Source organism: Corticium candelabrum, chromosome 12 (genome assembly GCF_963422355.1).
Source record: "Corticium candelabrum chromosome 12, ooCorCand1.1, whole genome shotgun sequence".
In the NCBI taxonomy this organism is placed as follows: Eukaryota; Metazoa; Porifera; class Homoscleromorpha; order Homosclerophorida; family Plakinidae; genus Corticium; species Corticium candelabrum.
In genome coordinates this window covers 3,744,144-3,753,527 of record NC_085096.1, presented here as the reverse complement: position 1 = coordinate 3,753,527, position 9,384 = coordinate 3,744,144, and positions in this window count along the sequence as shown.

Below are 9,384 nucleotides of genomic sequence, written 5' to 3'. Positions count from 1 at the left end.
CCTAAAGCCGCCTGTTGATAGAATGAACTCCCGGCTTTCATACGTGACGTTGTAAGTGCATATTTTATATTATTTATTAAAAATGTTGCGCAGTAGTGCTATGCGCATAATTTGGGTGTGGTGTTAGCTCCGCCCGCTGTTCTAGTTTTGCTTCTAAAGTCTTATCCCAAAGCTGATTGAGAATACTATAGTTGTCAATAATGCTCTGAATGGCCTCTCCACAAACAGTCCACCTAGTAGGACAAAACGCTCTGATTCCCACATTCAGTCCTTTGTTATCTGTTGGGTTTTCCACCCTTATGCGGTCGAGTGTCGAATTCCTCTTAGGTGAAAATCGATTCAACTTACTGATTTCAGTGCCACTTCCAAAGCCTATTGGCACACCGTCGATTGCTTCACTTTATCTCCTATTGCCAGATTTAGTGAATGCCCATAGCAATGGGTGAGCACAGCTCGACTTTCCTCAGCCTGGAGTTGAGTTGCAACACCATATCTACTTTCTGTCATGTTTGAAGCATCATAGAAACATTGCCCCGGCAGTGTGATAACTACAAGCCTGTACGTAAAAGCACATCTCGAATAGCTGCAACCATACAATTAGCATCAATGGCTTCCACATTGTACAGACCAGTTATATCCTCATGGTCAAACCAATTTTTATCCACCCATCTAATGCAGATTGTAAACTGCTCTTTATTAGACACGTCTGTGCATTCGTCAGGCATGATGATGGTAGAAGTCGCTCTTCGAAATGCTGCTGCAATTTCGCGAATGATGCTCAAGGACATCAACTGAAGGCACTCATACTAAATTTCAGCAGACTTATACTTATTTGTCTTACTATTTATTCACAATAGGACCTTAGGACAGTCGAATGTTCGCAAACGCATAGGCGGAGTGAAGTTACTTTCTGTACCGGGCTTTTGTCCTCTAAAAGCCAAACCCTGGTGAAAGGGAAACGCAGATTTTGTAGAACCCTCGTGAACATGGCCCTGTTTACTGATTTTTCGTTCTTGTGCTGGCTGCTGAGTAACTCTCCAACATCAAGACCATAGTCCCAGGAACACATGCCATCACATGGCCTCCCTATGGCAGGTGCTAGGCTCATGTTTCTTGAAAGCCGCCGTTCTATCCCTCAAGTAAGACAATCCTTTACTAATGAATGAAGCGTCTCTCTTGGTGCTTGCCAAAGTCTGTTGTTTATGCTCAGCTGTCATGCAGACGTGGCAGAAGGTAGCATCCATGTGAAAGTCGTGGTATAGCCAGTCATACTGTTCACACCACTCTACTCTGAAGGATCGTGTATTTCCCGTCGACCCAAAAGGGTAAATAGGACACTTGAATGACTTGGCCGAAAGTACGCAGGATTTACGGGAACTGCAGACTGCCATGACGATCGATAGGTGTAACTCTCACGTGGGTCTAGATTGACTGTACATCGAGGCAAGATTGCTTGTCTTTTGTTATGGTTAATTTTTCATGTCCTTCTTTTCAAGAAAGGGACAAATGAATAAAAAGTGACAAATAATTTATTGCAAATTTATTTAATCACCTATACCTTGAACCGGAAGTTTGAGCCACTACGCAGCTGGCAAAAGTTAACTTTCTGAATATTGGTCCTTCCCTTAACAGACAAAACCGATCGACTCCGACGTCTTCCGGGAAGAGTTCTGGCGCGTCTCGTGGCCAATTTTCTGCGTGACATTGGACTAGATTGCTCAATTGTTGTATTTTAGATTGTTCTTGGTACTTCTAATAAAGTAAGAAAGATGTAGAAACAAGTGCAGTGTGTTGAGGATGTTGGCTGAGTACCTAAATTGCAGTTCAAAGCAGTTTAAAACAGCAAGATGTTGGTAATTAGAGTCACGTACCATATGGTTGCCCTGAGCATCCCCTTTAGCGAATGTTCTTGCAGATTTCTTAACAACGCGCTCGCAAAACGCCACGAGTCTCAGTACCAAACTACATCTCCATAATAGCAACAAAGTTGAGGAGCCATTTTTATGCCACAAACCTTTACCTTCCAAAAATCACCCTTAAGTGTCGTCAGAGTCAATTAGATTTGTCTAGAAAATTTATTTTGCGTCTGTTTGGCAATCCGATCCCCACCGTGTCTTCGAATACAACGTTCTACCATTCTGCCGAGTTACAACAGATGTCATAGCAAATTTGGCATCCCCGGGATTTGGTATCCCAGAGAATTTGGTATCCCAGAGAATTTGGTATCCCGAGCCATATTCACTAGAGAATATGGTATCTCTTCGGGACATTTTTCATTCCCGAACCGTATATCCTAAGGGAATTTGAAATCCCAGAGAATTTGGCATCTCCGAGTCTCATTTCCTAAAGAATTTGGCATGCCCCAGCGGTATTTTCTAGTGTATTTGACATCTCAAGCCTTATTTTCTAGCGAATTTGGCATCCCCAAGACATATTTCCTAGGGATTTTGGCGTCCCCCAAGCAATATTTCCTAAGAAATTTGGCATCCCCGAGCAGCATTTTCTAGGAAATTTGACATCCCTCAAGCAGTATTTCCTAGGCAATTTGGCATCCCCGTGCCACATATCCTAGGGAATTTGGCATCCCCCAAACAATATTTCCTAGGGAATTTGGCGTCCTTCGAGCAGTATTTCTTAGGGAATATTGCCATCCCCGAGCAGTATTTCTTAGGGAATATTGCCATCCCCGAGCAGTATTTCCTAGAAAATTTGGCATGCCCGATCGGTATTTTCTAGTGTATTTGACATCCCAAGCCTCATTTTGTAACGCATTTGGCATCCCCAAGACATATTTCCTAGGGAGTTTGGCGTCCCCAAGCAATATTATCTAGAGAATTTGGCATCACCGAGCAGTATTTTCTAGGGAATTTGGCATCCCTCGAGCAGTATTTCCAATGGAATTCTGCATCCCTCAGCCATATATTTTAGGGAATTTGGAATCCCAAAACCAGTATTTCCTAGGAAATTTGGCATCCCTCGAGCAGTATTTCCTAAGGAATTTGGCATCCCCGAGCCATATTTGCTAGGGAATTTGGAACCCCTAGCAGTATTTCCTAGCGAATTATGCATTCATGAGCCATATTTCCTAGGGAATTTGGCATCCCCAAGCAGTATTTTCCAGGGAATTTGGAATCCCCCGATCAGTATTTCCTAGGGAATTTGGCATCCCCCGAGCCGTATTTCCTAGGGATTTTGGCATCCCCCGATCAGTATTTCCTAGGGAATTTGGCATCCCCGAGCCGTATTTACTAGAAAACTAGGAATCTCACAAGACGCCCTTTTTAAAGAGAATTTGACATTCCTAAACCGTACCTATTATGAGAATTTCGCACATCCTAAAAAGAATGACATTCTAAACTCTATTTTACAGTCTGCGTGTTTGTGCTAAATTTCTTGCAACCAGATATTGAAAATCTGACAAGTAGGCGAAGACTACTTCGTACACTTTCGTCTCGGCACTCTCGTTTGCAATATCGCCGACATGAGCCTCCTCCATTGTGTGTTCAGAGCTACAATTGATTAGCCGTCCAGGGCTATGATGTAGTTAAACGACCAGTCGGCTGACGAACTACCTGTGAACTTCTAATGATTCTTAGCGAGGCGACGATATACGGTCATGTGCCAGTGCAACAGATTCCACGATCTCATGGTAATGTCATTCTAATACCAGATACCATTCAACCTAAATGATGACGCAAAGATCAACCTACAGCCTAGGCACAGCCGGCTGACGTCACTTCTTCCATCTAGACTTGCTACAGCTCAGACTGCGTAATATGCTTATCTCGGTTTCTGCAACACTTCTTAGAATGGTAGAACTAATTGAAAATGATGAGACACAATTCAGACGGAGACACAGCTAGACGGCATTGGATTTATCTTGTACGAGAACTTGTGCATGGCATTGGTTAGCCGGTGTTCGTACTAAAGCAGTGATATCACCGAAGGTTCGTGAACTCTGCAGCATAGTGGCACATGATCGTCTAACATCATTGCACAATTAATTCTTGGAAGTCACATGATCGTCTAGCATCATCGCACAACTAATTCTTGGAAGTCCGCCGGTATTTCGTCGGCTGACTGGGCCTTTACCTTCATGACGGATAGAAGATACCAAATTCCCCAAGGGATGCCAAAGGGATGCCTCAGACCCTCAGAAAATATGGCTTGGGGATACCAAATTCCCAAGTGAATACGGCTCGGGGATGCAAAAAACAGCGGATGTCAAATTCTCTATGACATCTCTTTGACCAAAGTTTGATATCGACCTACCATACAACAACGGCTATACCTCAAAGTGTAGAAACGCGTAGTTTGTCAAAAAGCAATCCCATAAGTAGAAAGGAATATGTATACATGTACACAGCCGGGGTTTGAGCTCGGAAAGACCGCGCAGTTAAAAAAAGACCATAGCGGTAATGTGATGGTTGACATGCGTGGGTAGGGCAGGTTCAGCATCTTTATTAGAGAGACATTTCGGAGATTTGCGTTAATGCAACGTTTCAGAAACGCGAGCTAACGTTTATTTGCAGCAAGAATACTGGCTGCGTGTGCTGATGCAAGCGAAAAGAACGCGAATTACCTGCAACGCGAAGTTACTGTTGAATCCAGTTTTTAAGACAAGGACCCCTTCGTTGTGTGGTAAAAACAACTGTTCATACATGTTCTGTCGAACATGAACACAAGTAAAGGGATAAAGGGGCGAGTGGCATTGGCGTCCGGATCTATTTCGCCGGCCTGATCTGTTACGGCGTCCACAGAGCTTCACCGACTGCTGTCGATGTCACGTGATGTTGCATGTGATGGCGAGAAAACCCTCTTCAGCGGCACGTTAGAAAAGCGTTGCCCGCTTGATAAGTATGAGTAAGTTGTGCATCAGTGTTTTAGCTACTGAAACAAACAGCACGCTTTGCAAACTGCGATCGACGGTAGATATTCGAGAAGTTGGAGCCCCGATCGAAAAAGCTGCAAACGCGTCTAATAGAATTTATCATTTAATCAGTTAAAAGCGTAGGTAAGCATATCTCGTTCTGCAAACGCGTCAAATGTCTCAATTTGGTTGTTGGCAACCAACAATCAAAAATGTATGATGGGCGCAATTTACTGGCGCATATGGCCGAAATGTTTCTTTAAGACAACGTTTACTTGTTCGTGAGTAATCGAAAAGCACGCTAAAGGGACTGCCTTGGATTGCTGCAACATCGCGCGCGTCCTATTGACGAAAGTTGTGCAAACTGGGTATAGGGGACCAAGTGAATTGGATTATTGTTACGGTTTTCTTCTTTACCTGCTGTGAGAAATTTTGCTAAGAGCCAACGAATGGTAGAGAAAAAACAGTGGAGTAGCTAGATAGGACTACAAATCCGACCTCCAGCATGCAGTAATTTCTCGCATGCTCTTTTAGACAATTCTTTGACTGTATACGTAAGCTCTTGCCATCGGATTTTATATGTTTCCGGAAGTTTTGGGATGTACGTTGTCTAGAAGCAAGTTGACAATTCTATAATTGTTTTAAAACTACTGACCATGAGAGGCAAAATGCCGTCTCTGGACATCCAGAATTGGGGATGTCAGCTGCTGTGGCCTAACGTCTAAGAGACCTTGTCAGAGCTACCATCTAAGAGGCAACACTTGTAATAAGATTGGGGGAAGTTGTGCATATGACTCCATTAGGGACTCCATGCCTAGCTACTACCACTGGCAATAATAATGTCCTCGCTAGTCGTTGTAACAAAATTTATTTCGAAGTTAGGCCCCAAACTTTGTAATAACTCCAAGTGCATGATTGAGAAAGAGAAAGCATGTTTACGTGGGGAGAATAGATCAGATGTCAATATTCGCTCTGGTCCATTAGAATCCCGTGAGATCCGTGTGCAGCCCCGTCTGTAGATTTCAGGAGAGGTGACTATTTTAATACAATGTTATAACCTTCTTCATGAGTAATCGAAAAGCTCTCAAAAGGATAGTGCCTTGGATTGCCGCAATACCTTGCGCTCATTTTATTAGCTGCACTACATGTACACACAGTTTTGCAAATTACTTTAGGGGCAGTCAGACGGTTTATGCCATGGAAGAACCATGTTCACTTTTCAAGAAGTGTGCTTTTGTCTGTGGACTATGTGCGACCACTTCATCAGTTCATGTCTGCTGTATTAATGATTAATTAAATAGACGATATGAGAATTTTACTATCACGCCTTTTAACGCGCGTTAGGTATTACCACCTGTAATTTGCTTTCGCTGCTCTGCACCGTGAATACGTTTCGAAGTGCATTGGATCACTGTTAAAGTTTCCTTTCTAACCTATCAACTGTGAGAGATTTTGGTAAGAGATACTGAATGCTAGAGAAATTACAGTGGAATAGGGCTGCAATTGTGTACTTTCCGTACGCTTGTGTGGGCAAACTTTTACACTAGCTCTTCTTCTGATATCTTTGTTCGGTAGTCTGCTATACGTATCATAAATGCATGCAAGCAACCCGGTCGCAATCAAGTTGAAATTGATTTGAGTAGTTGTGTTCGAAACTACTGACCATGAGCGGCACAAGGACGTCAAAAATTGGGCAGAACAGCTGCTATCGTCTAACTTTTATGAGGCCTTGTCATATGAGGCCACATCTAATCTAGTATACTGCGGAGGCCATGGGTTCTTCACGTCCATTCATACCGAGGCCATGCACTAGTGGCCACATCACTGATTTTGCGAGTCGTTGCAACAAAATTTATTCGAAGTTAGGCTCCAAACCGTGTAGTAAGTTGAAGTGAATGAGTAAGTTGAAGTGAATGAGTACGTGGGAGGAGAACGGATCAAATGTCTATTGTTGTTGTCGTTTAGCTGTACTTGTAAGCACAAGGCGTAAAGAATCAACGAATGACTATATAGGTAAGCATGTTAGAGATAAATATGAGGAAACACTAGAGTGCTAAACCCTAGGCGGCTGTGCATGCCAGTCTGTATGTCCTATGAGAAGGACACGCCCTATAAAACCCCTTTTACTTGTGCTGTCGCTATTGTTATCGTGACCCGACCCAAACTTACAAGACAGAGTAGTTCGATATGTCGAATTATAATGTGCATTATCCCACTTTGATAGGATGCCGAATTTTGCAAATGCGTGACCAGATCTATGTAAGCGGTGCCTCCTTGAGGAAACAGAGCGATCGCTAATCGATACAAGACTCTGGCGTCGGACCTGCGTTAACTTTTAATGCCGATCGCGAATTATGGTTCATGTACATTTAGACGCAAGAAACAACAAGCGCGAGTAAAGTAGGAAAAGTTACAGCGTGAAATTTTTTGGGGAATCTCGCTAGGTATACGTTCCAATCAGCCCATTCTATATACCATAATTGGTGAGATAGAGATGAGCAGAAGAAGATAATTTAGAGCTTGTTTGTATCAGTATTGTACAACTATGGTATTGTCTACTTGCTGTGTAACACGCCAATTAGAACGACCACCTGTGACTTCACACACGCCGCCACGTACCCTAAAGCTATAGCTACATGGAATATTGGGATATTACCTATGACATATAGTTATTGCTGCACTATGAATGACTTACAATGTCTAGATCTGAATGCATTAAGGTTGTGGTGTGCAATGTAATCTGTATACCTTCTTGGATGCCATTTCTTCGCCACGCTATTTCTCCTCCTAAACGTTAGCCATAGTTTCCCACACTGCCAGCTATTGCTTTTCCTACTTTACTAAGTAGACTGCTAATTATCAACATGAAGATGGAGCGTGAGGAGTTTGGCGGACAGATTGAGTAACGTTTGGGATTATCGACATTTGATAGCTATTCGAAACCTTTTGAGAGCGTGCCAAGGCAACTGGCGTACGTGCTAATTAGCATCACGATAAGGTCGGTTTTCAAGTAGTCGAATTCTTGCAGTATTACTGTTGACATAGTGCATGCGATCCTATAGGGTAAATAATGAGTTTCTTCCAATGCATCGTTGCATGTGTCCAATCTCTCCAAATGAGCGTGATTTCCTCTATACCGATCTCACATCTATGCCCTACTTGCACTTGTCTATTAGAGATATTCATAGAGATAGACGATTGTTACGTGGGCGGAGAAAACATCTCGCCTATATTGTCAACTATCCCGTAGCTGTAAATTATTGATATGAGCAGCATGGAGACGACTGAAAGAGATTAAAGACTGCTCAGGAAACTTCAATTGAGAACACAAAGTTGGCGTATTTAGATGAAAGCATTGTCATGGTTACAGCAACGTCCTACTAATATCACACATCCTAATTAGAAATATTTTTTGAGTACGGAAATAGCCATAGGTATGCAGTAGCAATAATATGAATACACATATTCTAACAGTAATATTGCTTAGCTAGTAATGTATAATATTTAATTTTGGTTTTTGATATAGGTTGAGGTTTGGACTTTAGTATGAAAAGGTATAGAAAGTATGTAGCTGAAAAACAACTGAAAGTCAGCAGATGTTTACTAACTGGCATCAATCAGATGATGGGACAAATTCAACTGCCTCCAGTACCAAGACGAGTACAAGAATTTATGGCAGAAGCTGAAATGTTTAGCCAATACCTTACAGAGATGAGAAATCTCAGAAGACAGAGTGCAGATGTGGAATGTTTGTTGCATCTCCAGACATGTCAGAAAGGTAAGATGTGTCAGACTGACTGAAAAGTAAGTGATCTTCCGTATATGATACAAGGGTTTGCATGAATTCGTTGTTTGTAATGCGGGCCATAGAGATTGCGTGTTTTCTTTAATAATAATGAATTGATGTATTAGAGATGAAATTCTGAAGTGCAGTTGCTTACATGTACAAAAGTACATTATGTAACAAAGAATTTGGTCTTTCTGAAACTAATACCTCTTTAAGATTTTTGGAAATTGCACTATTCAAGTTTGTTTAATTAGTTGCAGTGGTGCAATTTGGTACTAATCCATCAAATATTGATACAAGATGTGTGTCCTGGTCAAGATTCTGATTTGAAATGTTAAGCATCACGATCAATTTAGTATCCGAAATGACAGTAAATAGATATAACCACAGTGCTTTCTGTCTGACAGTTTCTTGAACCATCTGATTTTTCTTTTTCCTCTTCAATTGTATATGTTCTATACATTGCAATTGAAAATTAATAGATTTGATGTTATATTTAATGTTTTAGCAATCAGCAATGTGTTACAAGGAAAACCTTTGTCTGTTGGCACCCAAGCAGTTGCTTTAGTCATTCACGGCAGAGTAGCTGATGTTGTTCTCGATGATGACATGGAACAGTTGGGATTATGCGTGAAGTTGGCGTCTGCTGCAAAATCGATTCTCGAAAGGCAGATACTGGTGACAAACAAAGATGAAGAACTTGGGAAAATGCTGAAAATGACTGAAG